We start from the raw sequence: 24040 nt of genomic DNA on the forward strand, positions 1-24040 counted from the left end.
CCCCCCCCCCCCCCCAAAAACTCCCATCCCCTTCCTCCTCCCCCCTCCTCTCCTCCTTTGGGGTTCCCTAGAACTCTCATTTCAAGTCCTTGCCTTCCACCCCTGTCGAGAGCCTTCCTCTGCATTTTTTCCCTCCTGTCCACAAAGGTGGTTCCTGTGTTGCTATCTGTCCCAAGGGACTCCTTGACTCTAAGGCTTCCCGACGGAATAACTCTCTTCTGGGACCATTTCTAAGGAAGCGACCACCCTTCCATGTAGTGAAGATTTCTCTCCTGAAGCAATGGCGGCCTGTTGGAACTGTTGATGCTTTTCTTTTGGACCACGGATTCTTCTTGTTCAGATTCTCTGATGAGCATGATTGCCTAATATGTCTCAAAGGAGGGCCATCGCTCGTCAGACGATCTCCCATCTTCCTCTGGCCTCGGCACCACCAGTTGCTACTCAACCGTGTTGACTTCTCCACCATTCCAATTTGGATCTCCCTTCCTAGGCTCCCATTACACTTCTAGTGTGCAAACGGTTTGAGTGCTATAGGTTCGGTCCAGGTACTCCTATTTGTTCTGATGCTTAGACGAACAAAAAAGATAGGCTCGAATATGCCAGGATCTGCGTTGAGGTGGATGCAGGTGCAGAGCTTCCTCACTCCATATCCATTCAGGATGGAGACGATTTTGCTTTCCAACAGCAGGTCTCATATGATTAGAAACCCCCCATTTTTGGTTGCAAAGTATTTGGCCATGACACTAATGCCTGCCCTCGGAAGCCGCCCCTTTGGAAAGAGATGAGGCCATGCATGCGGAGCTGGTGGCTTCAACCCGTTTACGAGGTTGATCCAGAATGTCTCAACCTGGATCTCGACCTCCTTATCGCCCTACAACCAGAGGTCGAGGAAGACGAGGTCGTGCTCATGACTGAATCCCCTCCAGAGCCACCGTTGCAATTCCTGCCGAGAATCTCTCCGATGACCCTCTGGTCCAGGATAAGGGTTTATCCGCTAATCAAAACCAATTTGCCATTTTGGTTGAAGCATCTGGGTGCCTCGAAGAACCAACCTTGTCTGGTGATGGTGACGTGCGAGCACTCTCCTTTGTCGGACGTTCTTCGGAAAATACCGCCATCTCTTCTCAGACCTCCTCCTCTTTTGATGAGGACCTGGAACAATCTTTTGGCTCGGATTCCAATGAGAGCTCCTCGGACACAGATGGTAACTCCAGCTCTGGATCTCCTGATTCCAAGACTTCTCTGTCGAGGTCGCCATCGCTGCCTTCTCCTTTGAGGAGAGAGCTCCCCCTAATCTCTATGGCGAGAAAGGAGGATTCTACCCCCCTTTTATGTCCAGTTGTGACACGTCAAATTGCCAGAAGAGTTGATTTCTGTCTCCCCTCCTGATGGGTTGATTACTGTGGAGCCTGCAGTTACGACTAGGCCTAATGCAGTAGTAGATTACAAGTAACTAACTCCGCAGTTTATAACCCCAAACAATACAAATAGAAGTAAGAAACAAAGAAATAATACCATCAAATAAATCCCCAAAGATATAATACCCATATAGGAGCAAAATCAGCCCAAAACCTAACCCGATAGGAGAGAGAAAGACCTATTATAGAGCTGGAGAGAGAGAGGTGCAGCCAGGGCTGTAGGAGTCTAAGTTGCACTCTTGGGCGTAGATAGTCCCTAGGGAGGGTACAAAAACCCCCAAAGTTGAGAGGATTCTGACGGCTGGTTGTGAAGTTACAAGCTTTCTTGATTTTCTGACCTAGGAGAGAAAACTGAGAAGAACCTTCAAGAATAGCAGCTGAATGCTTCCAACAATGACTAGGTAAAGATCGTGGGACCCTTATGAGGCCTAGAATACCCTGATTGAAGACCTGACTAAACAGAGTACAGAAGAGAGAAAGAGAGGAGATCGATCTCTCTCCTATTCCCACTAGGATTGCTGATCGGTTCTGATTTCTGGAGACTTTTATCAATATCTGAACCATGGTTTAAAGTATCTCTGATACCGATACGATACTCTCCGATACGTATCTTAAATTTATCCAACCGATACGATACACACCGATACGATACATGTAATTTTTAAAATCTTTTCGTATCGATATATATCCTACGATACATACCGATATGCACCAATACACTATCGATACATACTAATACTCTATGGAAAATATAAAATCGAGGTGAAATATACGTTTCGGTATATATCGGTGAGTATTTGTATGTATTGATCGGTACGTATCGATGAGTATCAGTACGTATCGGTGAGTATCGATATGTATCGATCAGTACATATCGATGAGTATTGGTACGTATCGGTGAATACCGATACAATGCGCTGTGGTCATATAATGGCCAAGATGGGTATTTTTTCATAAAACACGATTTTTTGAGAGGTTTTTGTTCCAAAGTTGCTGCCAGTCATATTTCTCTCTAACTAAAGTGAAAATCAAGGTTTGGAACAAGGATTTTACATTTATGGGACAACTACAAACCTTGAATTCTTAGTGCGATACCCTCAATTTAGTGTTTATGCATAATTCATGTTATCAATAGCTTTTTTCAACAAATTTTTTGTGCAAAAGTGTTTAACAAGGTGTTTCATATCCATTTATGTGCGTATCTTTAATGTATCTTACCGTATCTCCGATACGATACGATACGATACCCTCCGATACGTATCTTAATTTTGGTCTACCGATACGGCGACCGATACCGATACTTTAATCCTTGATCTGAACTATACCTCTTGAATGTTACAGCAAATAAAATAAAAAAGAAGAATAAAACAGATTGGGGGTTGACAAGGGCGAAAGAGAATAAAAGAAGTAGCTATCCCAACCTGGGCTTCTCACCCACAGCTATCTCAGCTGCTCTAAGCATTTAGTTGTAAATTTTTTTTCATAAATACAATCTTTCTTTTTTTCAAATTTGTCTAATAATGGGACATATGCCTCTATTTATAGAGGGGAAGTTTACAATCATACTAATACTAGGAGCTAGTTTCCCAATAGGACTAGACACTCCTACTACAACTAAGAATTCAAAATAGGACTAGGACTTGACTTTATGACTCCAACATGGAGTAGGACTAACTAATTAATAATCCATATAGGACTTTACAACCAACTAATGGCCTAATGGGCCTTTATTGAATTAAATAGCAACTAATTAAACTAATGAATAAAATCCCGTTTTCCTACCTTCTACCCATATTTTGGCCTATTAAAGTGGTCCATTTCAAAGAAAACCTATGGGATCAAAAGACCCAACACATACATAACACAACCCAAAGCTTATTTGCAATAAAATAAGCCTAAGTGACTTATCTACATCAAGGCCCACAATCTCTATTGTTTCGTCCAAGCCCACCCCCTCCAGTCTCGGAAAGGCCCAAATCCAAGTCAGCCAACCCCTGAACCTGGCCCCTCCACCCTTTGAGCCTCAGGCCCAGGCCCAGGCCCAGGTCCAGGTCCAGGTCTAGCCCCTGACCCAGCACTCTTCCTTTGCTTCTTCGAACACATCCAACTCGGGATTGGATCTCGATCCTCTGACCCATCCTGTGACCTAGCCTGGTTCTTCTTCCTCGCCCGACTGCCACAACGTCCATCCTAAGCCTAAGAAAGAGACCCATCATCCTTCTACCTCCAAGAACGTTACCCTGCACTCTGACCCTAGCTGCATTATCCCACAAACTCGCCCCTCCACCACTCCTCGGCCTTATCAAAGAAGAAGCAAGTCTCCTCCATTGCTGAAAGCCCGTGGCACCCCTGTGGTGTAGTTGCTGCCCCCTTCTAATTGTTCCTAATGTCCCAAGGACTAGCATGGAATTCCAGGGGCCTGAACTCACCTTCTAAGATGCCGATGTGCCTTCTCTTATAAAAGAATTGATATCCTCTTTTTGTTGTTTGTTAGGAACTCATGTCAAGGATTTGTCCATGGTGAGAATTGTCTCCTCTATTGCCCCTGGTTGGCTCTTCCACACCAATCACTCTTCCCACCCCAATGTGCATATCTGTTTCTTATGGGACAAAGCCAAGATGAATGTCTCCCTCCTCTCTTCCACCTCCCAATACCTCTATCTTTCTATTTCAGACCCTGTCAACAGCACCTCCTTTATCCTTACAGTTGTTTATGCCTCTAACAGGGCGATCAATATGGAGACCCTCTGGAATGACATCAGGCTTATAACAAATCAGTCGGGCTCTCACCCTTGGGCCTTAGGGGATCTGTGGGGATTTTAACAAGGTCAGGTTCTCCCATGAGAAGCAAGGAGGGGGGGCTCTTAACTTAACTAGTGTTGAAGCCCTCAATGCATGCATTGAAGACATTTTTGCAAATGACCTTAGATGGTCTGGAATCAAATTTACTTGGAACAATAAAAGATCGGGTCAAGCCCGTATCGCTTGCAAGCTTGATAGAATTCTAGTCAATGAAGCCTGGCTTACTACCTTCTCTTCCTCCCATGCAACCTTTGAGAACCCAAATATTTCTGACCATAGCCCCATTTATCTTTCCATCCACACCTACACCTCCTTTGGCCCAAAACCCTTTAAATTTTTTGACATGTGGACCTCCAATCCTGATTACCCCTCCATTGTGAAAGAGGCATGGCTGAAACCGGTCAATGCTTTCTCCAACCCTCTTTTAGCCTTGGCCAGAAAGTTGAGAAATGTCAAATTAGCCCTCAAAGCCTAGAATACTAACTCCTTAGGGAATATTTCTTCTTAAGTTAATGCTTGCAGGAACAACCTCTCATCCATTCAGATCCAGTTACAATCTGATCCACTCAACCACTCTTTAGCTGAAGAAGAGAAAGCTTAGGCTACGAATCTCTCCTCCCTCTTGGCCCAAGAAGAGAGCTTCCTTGAGCAGAAATCCATAATTAATTGGTTGGAGCTAGGTGATTCAAACACAACATATTTTCATAGGTCAATGAAAGCCAGAAACAATTTCAGCTCTATCCTCGAGCTGTCTACTTCTGAAGGAAGTTAGGTCCATAAAATTGATGAGATAAAAAGTGAGGCGGTTGATTACTTCAAGAACTTGTTAAACCCGGCTTCAACTTCTGACTCTTATATTCCAAATGGCATCTTGGATAAATCCATCACTGGGGCTATGTCTGACATGCTTATAGCTATCCCTACGAATGATGATATCTCAACTTCCATCCTCTCCCACAAGGCAAACAAGCCGTAGGCCCGAATGGATTCAGTATGGGATTTTTTTCCTCCTCTTGGGACCTCATCAAAGAAGACTTGATCAAGGTTGTTAAGAGCTTCTTCTTCAACCCAAGTCAAATCAAAGGGATTAGCCATACCTTTCTCTGCCTCATTCCGAAGAAAGAGGGTGTTGATAGCCTGATACTATGACAGATTTCAGGCTTATCTCCTTATACAATATTTTATACAAGTTCATTGCCAAGATGCTTGCAAAACAGAATCAAGCAGGTGGTTGACTCTTTGGTTAGTTCCAACCAATCGGCCTTTATCCCAAGGAGGAGCATAAGGTACAACATTATTCTGTGTCATGAAATTGTTATAAGATTTGAGAGGAAATCGCATTCTCCAGCTGCCCTCATGAAAATTAACATCCACAACGCCTTTGACTCTCTTAGATGGGATTATATTATCTCGGTCCTTAATAGCATGGGATTCCCTCTAAATTTCTCCAACTGGATTCATCACTGCATTGCCTACCCTTGGTTCTCGCTTCTGGTGAATGATAGCTCGGTAGGATTTTTCTCCTCTTCAGTGGGAATTAGACAAAGATGCCCTCTTTCTCCTTACATCTTCTGGTTAGCTATGGAAGTCCTCTCTAGAAGTCTGCAGGTGGTCATGGATCAGAACCTCATTTCTGCAATTCCCAAGTGTAAAGCTATGAAGCTCACCCACCTCGCTTTTGCGGATGACCTGATGATATTCTCCAAAGCAGACCCTTCCTCTCTTTAGTGCATCATGGTTTGTCTAAACCAATTCGCTATCTTGTCTGGTCTTCGCATCAATCCAGCCAAGTCCCTCTTATTCTTAGCTGTGATTTCAGATTTGGACAAAGCATCTCTGCTTCTTCAAACTGTTTTTACCTTGGGGAGGCTTCCGATGAAGTATCTTAGTCTTCCTCATATTACGGCCAGGCTCACAGCTCATCAATGTTCACCTATGCTTGACCTCATCAGGAAGCGCCTTCAACTCTAGAAAGGAAAGCTTTTGTCCTTTGCTAGCAGGCTTGAGCTCATCATATCTGTGTTGTAGGCTTCCTACATCTACTGGTCCGGTACATATGGCCTCTCAGAATCTATTATCTCCAAGATTGAATCCATTTTTGCAGGATTCCTATGGAAAGGAAGTGAGTGCACTAGATTTCTCCGACCCATCAGTTAGGCTGCTATTTGTCTCCCCAAATCTGAAGGAGGCTTAGGGTTGACAAGGATAAAAGATGTCAATCTTGCAGGAATTATCAAGCTGGCTTGGAAAATTGTTTCTAAATAAAAGAGTATATGGGTCAACTGGGTTTATTCGAGCCTTCTCAAGTTGGACTCCTTTTGGACGGCCAAAATTCCTGTTGATACTTCTTGGGTTTGGAGAAAGATCATGGGTACCAAACATTATCTCTTCAGCCATCTATTCCCAAATTAGAGATGGAACCAGCACTCTACTCTGGCTAGACTATTGGCATCCAAAGGCATTTTCTTTCATACTATTAGTGCCAGAAGCATATACAACTTAGGTTTATCCAAGTTCGCTCTAGTGTCAGATATCATCTCTTTGGGCAATTGGCCCCCCTGAGTCAATCCATGCCCCAGCATGATGACATTCGGAACTCCCTGCCTCCTATCCAGTCATCTCACAGGCAAGAGCATGATACCATTCTTTGGCTGCCGGTGGCTGCCTCTAAGCTCTTCTCTTCCAAGCCAGCTTGGAACTTTGTCAAGATGCTTAGGCCAGCCACTCCTTGACACAGACTCATATGGTTCCCTCATCACATCCCCCATCAGAGCTTCACGGCCTGGAGAGTCTTCACCAACTCCTTTCCCACGAAATCTATACTCATCCTCAGAGGCATCCAGGTTGACCCTATGTGTATTCTTTGTGGAAATGAGCAAGAAGATATTGAGCACCTTTTCTTTGCCTGCCCCCCGTCTCCAACTCCATATGGAAATGGGTCCTCTCCAAATGTTGGCCAACAAACAGAACAATCCCTTCTTTTTATAGGGAATGGATTTGGATGGATATGACTTTCCAGGGAAAAACAATTTGTGATCTTGTAGAAAAATTAGCCTTCTGTGCCACCATCAATCAGATTTGGATGGAGATAAACCATAGGAAATGGACCTCCAATTCTCGCTCTTTGGATAAGATTTGGAGCTCCATCTCCTTTGATCTCAAGGTAAAAATCTCTCGGATCTCTACTCTATGTAACCCCTCCCCTAGGAATTGTCATATTGTAAACTCCTGGGAGCTGCCTAACTCCACCATCAGGAATGCCTCTCACCTTTGAAATTTTTATTCTCCTCTCCCCCCCCCCCACCTCACCTCACCTCACCTCACCTCACCTCTTGGAGTTGTATGTTCTTTCTCTTGGTAATGAATTTTTTATTCACCCAAAAGAAAAAACTTCTTCTTTTAGTTGCAGATTTTCCATGACAAATCTTGTCACTTATTGGTTTTGGTCAACTTGGGTGTGAAGAACCGCTCTCTCCTTTAGATGTTCCTCCTCCGCTTGCAAAAGATGTGTTTCAGCTGATATCTTACCAGAGGCAACTGCCTCTAACCTCTTTATCCCTGCTTCATGGAAACGAAGCCTCACTTTTAAACTTTGTATCTCGTCTTCTCTTTGTTTTGCCTGATAAACAGAAAAATTCCAAGACTTACAGTTCAGAAATAACCAAAACCATATCAAACTTCATGTCAGAAGAAAATAAAAGATAGATGTTTTATTGAGCAAAAGATATGGTGTAAGCAATGATCACTTCATACTAAACAAAGCTCCCTACTCTTAAAACAAGGGGGAAAGAAAAGAAGAGAGAAACAAAGTTACATCCTAGGTTCCTTTCTAAATGTAGCCCCAAGTCATTCCAAATTTATGAGTCAATAGCAATCAAATTTACATCCTAGGTTCCTTTAACACGAGTAGTTCATATTGTAACTGATTTTTCCTAATACCTCATAACCGTGGCTAGCTAATATAAACAGATATATCCAATTTATATATCAACAAATTTTTCAGTTTTAATGTTTCGGATGGGGGTTCTGAAAAATCCCTTAAAATAGTCACAAAATATGCATGAGTTCTCACCCCCCCCCCCAAAAAAAAAAAGTTTCAATAAGCTGATAGACATTAAAATTCCCTCTCTGTAAATGGTGATCCAAAATCCAGCTTTATTTGTCAGGCTGGATAGGTGACAAACATTTTTATCATAACCATGGATCAAAAGGTACTATTTAAGTGTACCTTCTTTGCTTGTACTCTTTAGAGCCCTTCAGATAATAAGTTATAAAAGCAGACCAGAGTCATGGACTGCCAGTCAAATTGGACCAAATGGGAATGGCCCATTGGGTAATAGAACCTCCTAGCTCAGAAGACCAGTTGGTTGGCAGTGTATAATGAGACTTGAAGCAAGTTTGCTCCAACCATTGCACCACTAAGTGTTCTTTTTGTTTAATAACTTCTAATCTTTCATTTGTCTCATTCTTTTCTTCTTCTTCTTTTTTCCTGAACAAGGCCCTTTTCAGTTTGACACTTAATTCACTCCTAAAGACCACGATCCTTAAGCAAGAAGTTCTGTTTTCTCTCAGCCCCTCCATGGACTAACCCCCATAGATGGCTCACTTCTTTCTGCAAGAAATACAAGTGAAAGAGAACCAAAAGCTACCAAATATCATCTTGCAAATATATGAATAAGACCATAGGCCTCAAATTCTAGCAGAAATATTAGGCTTGTGGTCTTATTCATATATTTGCAAGATGATCCCATAACAATGAGGCAAAGTGATGTAGTTGCTGAAAGGTTTAACAAAGTTCAAAAGTGTGTATGTGTCTCCCCATACATTTTGTCCTCGTAGATTTAGCACTTGTTTTAGGCTGTGACTGGTAGTCCATCTAGTGAGAAAAGAATTTTGACATACAATATTTTCTCTGTGTACACATCTAGAATTTGAGGATTTTTTTCTTTGGTCTGACATTGTTCAATGATTCTAATAATTTTATATAGAAATTAAAAGAAAAATGAAGGGTAATCATTTTTTTTTTTTTATCAGTTGAATATTCTTGACTCTATCACAATTACTAATTATAATTAAATGGCCCATTCACCATTTCAGTTACAGAAATCCCTTGACCTGATCTCACCTTGTTCATTGATTCTAATTAAGTTTTTTTCACTTTTTAAAAAAGATAAGAAGTTAAGGAAAACAAATAATCATTTAGGTTTCCTCGTTGAAAATTCTTGACTTAGAGACAATTACTTACTGTTTCAGACTTTCTCTTACAGAAATCAATTAGTATGGGACAACCATCTGAAAATCAATACCAGTTCCTAACTCCCTATGTGTACTATGTATGTTTGTTTGTCAAACCATTGCAATAAAAGGTCCAATTTGGGCCAATGGTTTTAAAGGCATCTTATTAGTGAAATAATTGTCCTTTGCTGACTTTACAAGTTCTTTCGTCCAGTTCTCAACATCATTCAAACTTTTTGGAGTAATATTTCCATACTTTCCAAGGAGATCATATCAGCAATCGTTGAATCTACAAAGAAAAGATTTTCTTTGTAGTTTCAGTCAACTAATGAATGCAGTCTCCATTTTCGAAACTTGAAAGAGGAGAGAAGAAAATAGTCTCACCACTCATCTCGGGGTCCCTTCCAATCTTACAGGGTACAGGAAACTTTGGCAGCTTTCCAGTCCAGATGGTGGGCCATGAACTTGGAACGTAAATATTATGGCTAGATATGACTCTGAGTAACAGATCTAAATCACATAGACAGAGGTGACAGCTAAATCCATTTGATATGACCCAACAGGTTTCTCATCTGATAAATATGATCATAGCATTTGCTATGATTCAGAATTCAAATCTCCTTCTAGTGCTCAAGTCATTGGATTTGATAGTGATGGCCAACAGCCTCCTAGTGGTGTTAGAAGAATCTGGCAGTTATCTTCTTAAAATTGAAATCAACTAGGAAGAACAAGGGGATGCAATGACATGGAAGCCTTCATCCAAAGTGAATAAGGAAAGAGAAATGGAACACCATCTGTCTAATGGCATAAGACTATTTGACTAAATAGGCGAATCACATGGTGGAGCTTCATATCTTTTTCTAAAAAAAGCCAATAATGGGAAACTTCTTGCTCCAAACACTGATCAAGCAAAACGTACTCTCAAGCATTGGCGTCTTTTTGTGGGATCATATTTGAAAGAAACAAATCTCTTTTTGAAAATAATGGAAACATGTGCCCAATATAAAGTGAAAATCTGGGGCCATGGAATTCAAAAGGCATTCTCTTTGGTTCATATTTGTACAGAAGTGGAAAGTGGATATTCCAAAATCAGATCTTAAGTGTCACCTCAACCATCTCTAACATAACGAGAAATGTGGTTCATAGTTGTCATAGCGCCTAGGCAACCCAAGGTTCTTTGGGGGGGGGGGGGGTGAAACCAACAAGGTGACCAAGGCATCCAAGGTGCCTGACTAGATGCCTAGGTGACGCCTTGACAACTATTATATGGTTCTTATCAATGTTCGAAATATTTTGGTTTTGCAAGATGTCAAAACGGAACTCCATGCAATATGTAAAAGTGCAAGACTTCGGTCAGAATTTTACTGTTTCGGGAAAATTTTAAGGATATGCATGGTTTCAGTATCGTTTCGACCCATCAAATATAAAATGTATAGTTCAAACAAAATGGGACGAAATTTCAGCCCATTTCATTGGTTTCACTATTAGGTTAGAGGAAACTTTTTTTTTTTTTTTGGGGGGGGGGGGGGGCGCCAAATCACTCCCAACAAGCTTGGAGCAAGTTGTTGGGCAATAGTGGAACGCATCAACAGTGACAATTTGTCGCATTTGTGGAAATTTTATACAAGATTCAAAGTTGTGTGGAATAGGTCATATTAAAGAATGTATATAACAGTGTACAACGTATACTTACCAACCTAAGGTCCAAAGCCAAACTACTAAAGGTTTATTACAATCTAAAGGTTCCACTATATTTAGAGGGCCTAAAATAGGGTTTCCTTAAAAATTTTGAGACCCAATTTGGCCATTTGGGCCTCGAAACTTGTTAAAAGTACATATTGTGAGGATAGAATGGTAAATAGAGTGGGAAATAAGCACATATGTATATTACATGTTATTAAAGATCATTTATGTAATCTTACTCTTTTATCTCATATTAGTGACTATAAGGAAGAGGAATTGACCTAAGCTCCCCAACTCTTTTCTCCACAACCTGTTCTCCTTCCTCTTTCTCTCCTCTTCTTGACTTCCATTGTTGCTGTAGTATATTACAAGTACGAACTAAACCATCCACCAAAACCTTCCAGATTTTGACCGTGAAATATTAAACCGGGACCTGAAACCTTGGTTCTCATTGGATGATTAGCATCTTCAAGACCCTTTTTCCAGCTTGTATTTTTTACCAGTAATTTTTATTTTCCTACACATTAAAATCACTGGCTGTCACAACTTAGATCATACTCCGACAGAATTGGAGGATTTGGAAACCTAAATAACAAATGTGGATCTCTCTTGATCCCTTTTGCTACTGCATGTATGATTGTCAGAGGTTTAGAAACTGGAATAACCAGAAACAGTTTCTTCATGTTAGGCAACTCAAACTGGAACCAGGCCCCTTTTTTGGTTCAATTCCCAGTCCAGTTTAAAAAACTATGAAATTATGATGATCATTCATGAACTCAAAGGCCTCATGAAATGACAAGGAAATCTCAGGATATATTGCCTGACAGTATTCATTCATTGTCTAGTTGTTGGCTTTTTTTTTTTCAGCTGTGGACCATCTGGCAACTCAGTGGACGTATCTAGCATCAACTTATAAGATTGTAGTGGTGCATATGCATATAAAATTTACAATCCAAATTTAGCTCGATGAAGTTCCATATAAGAATCTCGTGAATAGGATAGTACATATGAGATAAAGAAACGGTGAAATACCTTGAGTTGCTGAATCTGCATATGCAAGGCAAGAACATCTCCAGAAACATCTTCATTTTCAATTGCCTGGAGAATAAATAATTAGAGAGGTTATCCTATTGAATAGACTGAATAATAATTCGAGGAAGACTCGTGTCAGGAGATGATGGTTAGGAGCTGTCCACACTGCTGCCACACCTCCACGAGGCCTAGTTCACGTGTCAGAACTCAGCATTCAGTCAAGAGAGGAAAAAATTTGATTATCTAACCCTCCAATCCATAAGATAAAAACCAAGAAGTCTTAATCTTGGGCTGTTGAATAGGGAATTCATTAGCCTTCTACTGTGTCCCCAAATATGAACATGACATAAATAGGACAGCATCAATCTGCCCTCTCCTGAGTCCTGACATGACTACTATTTCAGTTCTCTATAACCCAAACAAACATGGAAAATGACCAAGCACTGTCACATACATTGTTCTTGATGAATTTCGCACGTTGAGCAAATTTTAGCGTGCTTAGTGTCTCCAATGAATAGCTGCAAGCAACCAGAAATTTGTCAAGACACAAGTTAGATAAACAAACCTAAGGAAGATGCAAAGTTTGACAGCCACAAGAAAACAATGGGTGCCTTTTGGATACAAACATATTTATGAACAATAATAATATAAGCAACGAACAATGTAAGTAGGTGAGTCACCAACCAATTAAATAGACTTATATTTGCATTTATAACTGTTTTTCAATTCCCTCCTAGTGAATCCTGCAATGAATAAGTCAATCATCATAAAATAGTTTATATCCCACAGCAAGTACACGAACAATTGGACCTCCCATGGTAAGTGATTAAGATTCCACACAAATGCAGTGTATAAACTCCATAGCAACAAGTACTATTCAATCGACGTATACTCGTTCACATTAATGATGTATAATTTATTTTTTTTTGGGGGGGGCCTCTGGTGAGAGGGGTTTAGAGACATTTTTTTTTTTGGGTGAATTAATAAATGCATTAAAAGAAGGGGGGAGGGAGAATATATCCCCTAAGGAGATTACAAACCCTTAAGGGTGACCAAAGTCCAAAAGGATAGCACCCAAGGCCCAGTGGGCTTCAGGAGTGGAAGACATGTCATTTGAGATATGTCTAACACAACTCAAAGTCCACATGGGCAAAATAAAGGAGCCAGAGGCCCAACAACATAAAATACAAAAGCCCAACATGGGCTGATAAGAAGCCAGAAGCCCAAAGAGGGGGAAGGGCAAATAGGGAAAAAAGGAAAAAAGGAAAAAAAGAGGTAGGGTTCCACCAAACCCTACCAGGAGATCTCAACGCTATCACTTCCAGCCGCCAAGATATGAATCGACGCTCCGGCAGAAACGGCAGGCACGACGGAGGGCTGCGGGCCTTGAGGAGGGCCACGGCCAAGAGAGAAGCTAGCCTCGAGAAGGAGACAGTAGCGAAGGGGGGTGCCGGCCTTTCGGAGGGCAATGACAAGACAGCTATCGGCCGAGCGAGCCAAGAAACCACCGAGACGAGCGAATCAATCAAGGAGAAAATGTGAGGAAACGTTTGGTCAGCCAAGGATCCAGAGGAGAGCAAGTCGATGTCATCGGCACAATGGCATACTCAAGCAGTGCAGCGACTCAAGGATGAGCGGCAACAAGTCCGACGAGCGACGACAGAGGGAGGAGGAGCCAACCAAGCAGTCAGAGCAGCTAAGGATGGCGACAAGCGAAACCCAATCGAAGCAGCAACTCGAGGAAGAAGAAGAAGAAGAAGAGTAGCGGCAAGCCCAGAGAACGCCAACGGAAGAGGGAGCCAACGAGTCCTGCAGGGAGGATCAGGGGGATTCCGGCAAGACCATCACCCGATCAGGGTCCAGACGGGAGTGGAAGGGATGGGGAGTCGATGACGGGTGGATCACGCCTACTAGAAGTGTGAGACTGAAGATCCGAGGATGAGAGGGAGAGGGAGAGGGAGAGGGAGAGGGAGAGTGAGAGGGAGAACGAGAGAAGGAGAAGAGAGGAAGCGGAGGGGGGGAGCAGCCCAGTGTGATGCCAAGCTGCTCCAGACGGCGTCGCTGAAGGGTTCTCCTTTCTCCAGTGTTAGTTAGGGCTCTCGTCCTTTGATTGTCCGACATTAACTTGTTTAATTCTCATAAAATGCTTCAATCTTGTCCAAAACAATATAGAAATCCCTAGAGATATTAGTTCCACATCTATGATCAACTTAGTTAGCTGAACTTAGTATGCTTTAGTGGAGCTAGTCACTCTTGATTTCTTGCTTTGATCAAGAATAAGTCTAATCCAAAAGCCAGCCAAAAATGGGTAGTATTTCAGATGGGAAATCACTATGAACTGATTTAAGTCATCCTCGAACTGTGTCAATCTTTGACCCCAGTACAAGGTTTATGTCAATTCCTCAGATTTGACGTATACATCAATTATTTTCTAAGTCCAGACAATATTTAATCTCCAAGATATTAAATAGAGCATCTAAAAGGATAAATGAATTTATCCTTTGAAAATTGCATGACAAATGGATGTCAGTTCATTTCCACATATAAAAAGATGATTCGTGATTGTTAAAAACAGTTGTTACAAGCTAGATTTCTTTGGATAAATGAGAATTTTTGTTTTAGACATTAAAACCCACTTTTAAAAAATTTACCAAAGAAAATTCATACTACTGATCAATGTAGTGGATTAGGGTAGGCCATCAGATAAGACGTTACTTTGAAGGTGATATTAGGGTCTCTAAAACCAATTCTTATGTTGAGAATCGATATTTGAATTCAGGATCGCTCGGGCCACTCGATTTTATGTTTCTCTTCAGTTGTTTGCTTGTCTGCAGGAAACTACTCTGGATTTATGGTTATTTCACTGGTTCTAAGTTCAAAACTCTGCTTTTCCAATTTATATTTTTCAAAAAAAAGTTTTTTTTTCATATAAAAAAAAAAACTTGCAAAAGCGGAGTTTTGAACTTACAACCAGTGAAATAACCATATATCCAACTTATTTTTTGTGCTCACTCTATTTATAATCACATCATTACAGGCTCTGGACTTCGGTTGTTATGTTTCCTTTGGTTTAATGTTTCAATTATCTTAGATTTAGTAGTGGTGAGTTCCTCTCTCTCTCTCTCTCTCTCTCTCTCTCTCTCTCTCTCTCTTATGGAAAATTGAAAATTTTTGACAGATTTTACGTCCGTGGATGTGGAATTCGTCATAGTTTCATGAATTGTGGAACTTATTCTATGTTATTTCTCTAGGGTTTTGGTTGTTGAGGTTTCAGTACAGTGTTACTAGAAGAGACAATGTTTGTGACCCTCTGTGTCAATCAGTTTAGTTGGTTGCTTCTTTTTCTCTAGGAGCCAGTTGAGAAATTCTATGCTGCCTTCATGATGGAAACTTGTAAGAGACAATGTAGCATCTCGTTTGTATAACATGATTAATATATGGATTAATTACACTGGCCTCCCCAGCAGTTTGCCCTATTGTTATAACCATCCCCTACAGAACTGACAATTACTCTGTACCCCCTGTAGTTGACGGTGTTCGAGCTCCGTTTGGGATAATCCGTTACTATGTGACGTGGCTTGTTTACCTATTTTCTTAAAGACAAGAACACCCTTCAGGGTTGTGATGTTCCTATTATACCCTTCTCCATCGTTACCCTTCAAACCCCAAATAACAACAATCATTTCATACCTCTTCTTATCCATCGTTACCAATGAACCCTAAGTACTACAAACAGATGCAACGAAGAGCACCAAGTGAATCTTGTTCGCATTAACAACCATCGTATGGCCAGGTGACAACCTTCATCACTACAATTGGTGGCAGCAATGGCGTGGATAGCCCTATACAATTCTGCAACTTAGGGAGCTTCGGTGGTGAACTAAGTTGCACAATCGGTGCACTGCAATTATGTTCTACGAACCAGAGAAGGCAAAAAAAAAGTGGAGCTTTGGTGGTGAACTGAGATCTGGACAGTCCGACGAGTTCACGCGACTATGTGAGAACCCGGGAACCTGAGGATGTGAGTAAAATTTCAACCTTATTTCTTAACCGTGATGCATTTTCATCTCCACCTATTGATTATTTTGCAACATTTGGGTGAAATTTTCTGATTTTAGTCTCCCTTTATTGATTCTGAATGCCATATGATATCTAATTTGGGGGTTTTCGGTTTTGTTTGTAGAATTTAAGGAATTAGGGATTTTAATCTCCCTTTACTGATCATGAATGCCATATGTTGTCTATTTTAGGGAATTTATATACTGCATTGCACTCAAAATCAGATGATTTGACAAATCTCACTTTTATGTCAGATAGACAGAAGATATGTAGACTGAAAGTCATTCAATTTTGTTTTATTTTTCTTTTCCTTTTTTTCTATAGTTTTTTATTGACTTAATGATTGAAATCTCTATTTGCTCACTTTTATGTAGGGTCTGATTGATTCCATTGTAGAGATGTTTCCTAGCTCTTACCAGAGGCATTGTGCTAGACATCTATATGGTAACTTCAAAACCACATACGGAGTTCAGAAACTGGAAGCACAATTTTGGGCTGCCTGTAGAGCATGCACATGAATGGATTTTGAAAAGGCAATGATAGAGATGAAAAACACCAATCATGCAGCCCATGACTGGTTGATGGCATTGCCCACAACATTTTGGGCCAAACATGCATTTGACTGTGATGCAAAGAGTGATCATATCACTAACATGTTAGTGTGCTTCAATCGTTGGGTAGCACCATTTAGAAGCAAATCAATAATAAACTTGATTGACCTACTGAAGCTTAGTTTAATGAAGATGATGCAAAAGAGGTATGGGGAAGCTTATTCCTCTAATGAGAGATTCACACCAAACATAAAAATGACGTTTGATTCAATCAAACTAGCAGTCAGGTCATGTGTGGCAATCTCTGCTGGATTCAATGAATTTGAGGTTAATGATAGACTTTCAAGACATGTAGTTAACTTGACAACCAAAAGTTGTGACGGTCTTGTCTGGAGAGCTACTGGATTGCCATGTAAGCATGCTGCAATATGTATCATTAATAGAAGAGAAAAAATTTGACGATTATTGTGATCACTATTTCACAAGGAACATTTACATGGAAACATACAATTAAATGATACATCCAGTACCAGACTTGTCAAGCTTGTCAATGAATAGTCTAATGGGTGTAGTACAACCTCCACCACTGAGAAGACGACCAGGCAGACCACACAAGAACAGGAAAAGGGAAGTTGGTGAGATAGGTCCTAGTGTGTTTAGAAAGAAAGCATCATTTGTTAGATGTGTCATGCAAGTTGCCTAGTCATAACAAGAGAACATGTCCGAGAGGTCCCGCTAAAGGGAGAAAGTAAGGTCTTCTAGGACTACAATTGGTGTGAAGGTAATATTTTGTTTATATCATATTTCACCATTATTATTATAACTATATGTTAATAATTCTTTAATGCTTATGTAGAGAACCCAAATAGAGTTGGGAAGTCAATCCAATAGCTCCCAGATGTTTACCAAGTCATAGAATTCTACTTCAGCTCCAGTTACAAGTATGCAAGTCAGCAAAAGAACACGGATTGCACAAATCCAGGCTAATAGGAGAACAAGAATTACACAGAGACTAGCATCAACTGTTGGTCAAGCAGGAGGTGGAAGTCAAGCAAGTGATATTACAAGCCAGTAGTTGAAATGATAGGGATGGTGATGCAATTGATTAATGTTGATGAAGTGAACATTTTGATATGTCTAAGCTTTGACCATTTTGAGATGTTTAATGGTTATGGAAAAAGTTTGTGTGAACAATTTGTATTTTTTTCAGTGTATGGGAAGTATTCATGACCATCAACCAGTCATGGGCTGCATGATTGGTGTTTTTCATCTCTATCTTTGCCTTTTCAAAATCCATTCTAGTGTATGCTCTACAGGCAGCCCAAAATGGTGCTTTCAATTTCTCACCTCCATATGTGGTTTTGAAGTTACTATATAGATGTCTAGCACAATGCCTCTGGTAAGAGCCATGAAACATCTCTGCAATGGAATCAATCAAACCCTACATAAAAGTGACCAAATAGAAATTTTAATCATTATGTCAATCAAAAACCATAGAAAAAAAAATAAAACAAAATTGAATGACTTTCAGTCTACATACCTTTTGTTTATCTGACATAAAAGTGAGATTTGCCAAATCATCTGATTCTGAGTGCATTGCAGTATATAAATTGTCCAAAAACCATCTCTAACTATTTTTGCATTCAGATTCCACAACACCAAATGCAAAAGGAAATACACCATTGTTTCCATCCACTGATATTGCTGTAAAAACAACTACACCAAACCTGCCTTTCAGATGACATCCATCCAATCCTATAAACGGCCAACATCCTCTTAAAAACCCAATCTTAGAAGCTTGATAACAAATAAACAGCATCTTAAAAACAGGAGGAGCATTAATGTTTTGCCTTGCAATAAATTGCAACTTAAACATAGTCCCTGGTTTTATATGCCTAACCAGCTTACCATATGAAGGCAATTAAGCATATGAATGTGCATGATTTCCTTCATTCTTCTCTTTGGAAAGTAACCGATCCCTATACATTTGCATATAATTTGGCTCAATCCCATATTGTTCCTTCAAAATTGCTGCCATGGTACTAATAGCCATTTCAGGTTCTGCTTTAAGTTCATCAGCCAAATTCATTGATATCCATCTAGATGTGGCATTATCGTTGCATAGCAATGAGCCACATGCATGATCTGGTCTATATGTTTTAATCATATATGCAATCCCATCCTCCAAAGGTGAGGCAGGTATCCTCCAACTACATCCATCTTCTGCACAAATAGCAATGACCCTGTTTTTCTCATTTTTAATTCTTATAATCTCAAATCCTTGTTGTATTACATAATTTTTAAAGCAATCCTGAAATAATCTACATCATCAAAAATCATACCTTCACTTAATTTCAGTTTGCCCCTTTCATCAACCCTAGCACCTGTCCTCATCAGATTAGGTTCATCATACTCATCAGGTAACTCTTCAAAATCTGCAAAGTCACCACTTCCTTCATGTGAAATATCCTCATCAGATTGATCAGGCACACTTTCTGTTTCACTTCCTATTTCACTGTCATTCTCATTCTCAATTCCATCACTCATAGGACACATGTAATCCTCATAATCAGTTGTATCAATGACATCCACAGTTTCATCTTTAGAAGTACCAGAACTACTAGAAGATGAAACCCTATAATCATTAGGAAAGCTACCACCAACAGTGGCCTGACTCCTATAGTTGACCCTCTGTATACCAGCAAAAACACTACTACTACCAACATTGGTAAAAGGACATCTAGTGACATTACCCTAACAGCTTCAAAACTTCTTGAACTCCCACCTATAGACCACCCATCATAGAAACAGTGGATGCCCTGGATGTAACATCTCCCATCATAACCACTGTTAGCAAAAACGCGTTTAAAACTCCATCTGAAATGCGTTTTCATTTTTTACGGTTTAAAACACGTTTTACCGTATGCTTCTCAAAGATACTTAAAAAACAGTAAACTTCAAGCATTCCCGTTCTAAACACGTTTAAAACACGTTCCCCTTTTTATGGCGTTTTTTAAGACTTGATTTTTGAACATAATGTCTACTTAATTGACCATATATTTCTCTCCCAACGAACTTGGTGAGCAACGAACTTGGTACGAGCCGTAAACTCGGACGTCCTAAGTTCGACTCCCACTAAGCACACCTTGGGCCACTCACATGGGGGTGTTTAGTGCTCTTCACTGCTTTCAATGAAAGTTGAATGGTTCTCATTCAACCCCGGTATGATCTAGTCTATGCAGTTGTGGGGTCAGTATGGGCCTCCGGACTAGTCAGGCCAAAGGCCTAGATACCCATCGTTAGCAAAAAAAAAATCCATATATCTCTCTCCCGAACTCTGACCGACTTGATCCTTTCACCAACTTGAAGCCAACGCAATGGACTATATTTCTTATGATATTACCTTCAACTCAAATTCAATTCACGGACCTTGAAATTGACCTATAAACTAACGTTTTGTTGAAAAATATTTCTAAAGTGATGACTCCTAACACTAACTGAACATATATTACTTCAAGAGTGTGTTGACTATGTTGACAACAATGAACACCATAACCTAATCACATTGCTCAATAAGACTTTGGGCAAATGTGGTGTATGAATTTAGAATTTGTGTTGGATGATATTCAATGATATATCTTAAAACTTATAATAAGACATGGGATGTATAGGAATTAATGTTAGATATTGTAGTTGTTTTGAACACTAGATGCAGATATTCATATAATAATTCCTTAATTTATATGAGTATAGTATCGTTTTTTTAGTCCCGTTTGTTTGAAATCTAAACGTTTAAAACCCGTAACGTCCGTTTTCCAATTTTTACCGTTCTCTGTTTTTTTTTACCGTTTATTTGACCGTATCATTCGAAAAATTTTATTGTTTGAAACCCGTATCATTCGTTTCCATTTTTTTTCCGTTCCCGCTTTTGCTAACAATAATCATAACAACCTTAGCATTAGTGGATGTCCTACCTATACCACCACCTATTGCACCACCTCTTGTAGCTCTACCACCTCTCATAGTAGCATTCCTTATACCACCACTTGTTGCACCACCCCCCACAAAAGCATTCCTTGTATAATCACCTATTGCACCACCCCTCACAGCAAAATTCCTTATAACACCACTTGTTCCACGACCCCTCATAGCAAAATTCCCTCTACCACCACCTGTTGCACCACCCCTCACAGCATCCTTCTTTGGTTCCCTAATTGGCCCAATGTCCTGTTTAACAATGGGTTCTGTCTCAACAGATCTACCAATTATACTACCCTTGTGGCCATTAATTGTACAATCAGAGGTGAAGAACTGACTCTCTTTGACTTCATATACAATTATTTGGAAGCACTTCATTTCATAAAAAATGGAGAACAATTGCATCACTGAGTCATCATTCCACACATCCATTACTTCAATATCACCAAGTAGTATAGATTTGCAAGAAAATTTCAAACTTTTTTCATCTAGTATATGCTTGAGGACTATACTGTATATGTCATGAAGCATTTCTAAATAACTATCTATGTCTCTGTCAACCAACTTTTCCACCACATTCTCATCATAATAGTACGAAATAGTGAACAAGTCCATTCTGCATTAACAATTACATAACCAATTACATAATATATCAAACCCCCAAAATCCCTAAATACCACACCCACTTTAATCTAAAATCATTGCAGTAACCCCCATAAAACAACTAAAACATGGCATTCAAAATCAGTAAAGGGAGATGAAAATCAGAACCCCCAAAATCCTTGAATTGAAAAACCCCCTAAATTCCCTAAATTCTACAAACAAAACTGAAAACCCCCAAATTAGACAACATATGGCATTCACAATCAGTAAAGGGAGATCAAAATCCCAAATTACCTAAATTCTACAAACAAAACTGAAAACCGCATATGGCATTCAGAATCAGTAAAGGGAGACCAAAACCAGAAAATTTCACCCAAATTTTACAAAATAATCAATAGGTGGAGATGAAAATGCATTACGGTTAAGAAATAAGGGTGAAATTTTACTCACATTCTTAGTTTCCCGGGTTCTCACATAGTCGCTTGAACTCGTCGGACTGTTCAAATTTCAGTTCACCACCGAAGCTCCACTTTTTTTTGCCCTCTGGTTCACAGAACATAGTTGCAGTACACCAACTGTGCAATTTAGTTCACCACCGAAACTCCCTAAGTTGCAGAACTGTAAAGGGGTATCCCGACGTCGCCGTCGCTGCCACCAATCGTAGTGATGAAGGTTGTCTCCTGGCCATACGATGGTTGTTAATGCGAGCAGGATTCACTTGGTGCTCTTCACTGCATCTGTTTGCAGTATTTAGGGTTCGTTGGTAGCGATGGAGAAGAAGAGGTATGAAATGATCTGTGTTATTTGGGGTTTAAAGGGTAACGATGGAGAAGGGTATAATAGGAACATCATAACCCTGAAGGGTATTCTTGTCATTAAGAAAATAGGTAAACAAGCCACATCACATAATAATGGATTCTCCCAAACGGAGCTCGAACACCTTCAACTGCAAGGGGTACAAAGTAATTATCAATTCCGCAGGGGATGGTTATAAGTTATAACAATAAGGCAAACTGCAGGGGAGGCCAGAGTAATTAACCCAAACATATTTAAAGGGTGTGTCTGGTCCAGCAGTTAGGTATGAATGTTGCGATCTAGTGGTCAAGCAGTCAAAACAGTCTCTCAACATTCTCGAGGTAAGGCTACATAGTTGTCGCCCCTGGACCTTGCACATGTGAGAGCCTCATGCACTGGCTATGCCCTTTTTTTAATCAGTGCAGTGGATAATAGATGATTTGACAAAAAATAAAATGAAAATTCTCAATCATTCACGGTTAAGGTAGAGCTCTCCACCTGAAGCAAAAATGTAAACTTTGAATCGCGATAAGGAACATGGAGAGACTTCCCGTTAGAAATACTAACAAGGTTCATGATCACTAGTCTGCAGATGAGGAACAAACTCAATTACTCAAATAACCATCTCAGGGGTGGGGGGAACTGGAATGGACCATCTTAGACATTGAGAAGAACAAGAATGAGCTGGAGAAGGTTGACATTTATAGATATCCACTCAGAACTATAGATATAGTAACAGGCCCTAATGTTGAAAGTAACCTGTTGATGTGGCTTCCTTGAGATGTTCGCCTTCGGCACCTGAACTCTTCTTCCTGCTATAGAAAAACCAAAAGTGTGACAAAAGAAGGGAAATTTTTTCATTCAGTATCTATCTTTTCCATTGTAAAACCCTCCAGTTTACAACAGAACAATTTAGGAATGGTATTACCTCTCTGATCCAGCCAGATCAACAAGATCTAGCCAAGCAAATCTGTGCTGAGTTACAACTTGGGATTCCCACTACAAATGAAACTTCAGTTAAGAGTCTTTTTTTCCATGCATGTCCATAACCCATTTTGATACCTCTCATACAGAAAACCCAAAACAACAGAAAGAACTCAAATACCCACCTTACTTTCAATGACACAAGTGAAAACACTATGAGAATGGCTGCTTGCAAGATTCATATTAGAGGCAGCCACTTTTCTGTTCACTGCTCCCTATAAGCATGACCAGAATGGCTTTCAGAGTAGTCAAGAAGGAAAAAATTAGTGGAATCATATTATCCTGGAACCCATGGTTCACCAAGATTCTTCGAGCCCAATGTACTCATGTTGATCCAATAATACGTGTTGATAAAACTGAGTATTTATTTGAAACAGAGAAAACATACTAACATTCCAAAATATATATTGCGAAAGGCTTGGGACCACTGAAAATAAACACATCAACCAAGTGGAAGAACTGATAAATAGGTAAGGAGGCATGGCACAACTGAAAATGATCCATTTGAGACATCATAAGTATACAACTTTTAAAATAATAAAGTATCAATGCCAAATGAAAAGGGGAAAAAAATAGGCCAACTAAAAATAAAAAGAAAAATATAGCAAATATTAATCAACATTCTGTACTGGGAGATACCTGACAAGTTGCTGAATAACATCTCGAGCACTTGCGACCTCTACTTCTTTGATATTCTCTACATAAACACCTCTCTTTGCGTCTTCTCTAATCGGCATCACTCCAATCAAAACTCTCAATAATTCACACTAAAGCTAATGATGAGCATCAGTTATGACTTATAAGCCGCGGCTAAAGTTGCAAAAATAAGAGCTTGAATACCACTTGTAAATAGTCCAAGGAGCATAACAGGTATAGGAACCACCGAAGGTACTAAAGAAA

General features: G+C 40.0%; 1 long non-coding RNA gene across 2 annotated transcripts; it reads right to left on the minus strand.

The window, feature by feature from the left end:
* Positions 1 to 7614: 7614 nt before the first annotated feature.
* LOC122061209 lies at positions 7615 to 24034 on the minus strand. 2 transcript variants are annotated; one of them, XR_006134709.1, is made up of 6 exons: positions 22916 to 24034; positions 22655 to 22742; positions 21812 to 22307; positions 12625 to 12688; positions 12171 to 12236; positions 7615 to 7839 (listed from the first exon to the last, which is right to left on the minus strand). It is a non-coding gene; the product is annotated as an uncharacterized LOC122061209 (long non-coding RNA). The 2 variants fall into 2 exon arrangements; XR_006134660.1 differs by having other exon boundaries at positions 22655 to 24034.
* Positions 24035 to 24040: the final 6 nt, after the last annotated feature.

This window comes from Macadamia integrifolia, chromosome 1 (genome assembly GCF_013358625.1).
Source record: "Macadamia integrifolia cultivar HAES 741 chromosome 1, SCU_Mint_v3, whole genome shotgun sequence".
Lineage (NCBI taxonomy): Eukaryota > Viridiplantae > Streptophyta > Magnoliopsida > Proteales > Proteaceae > Macadamia > Macadamia integrifolia.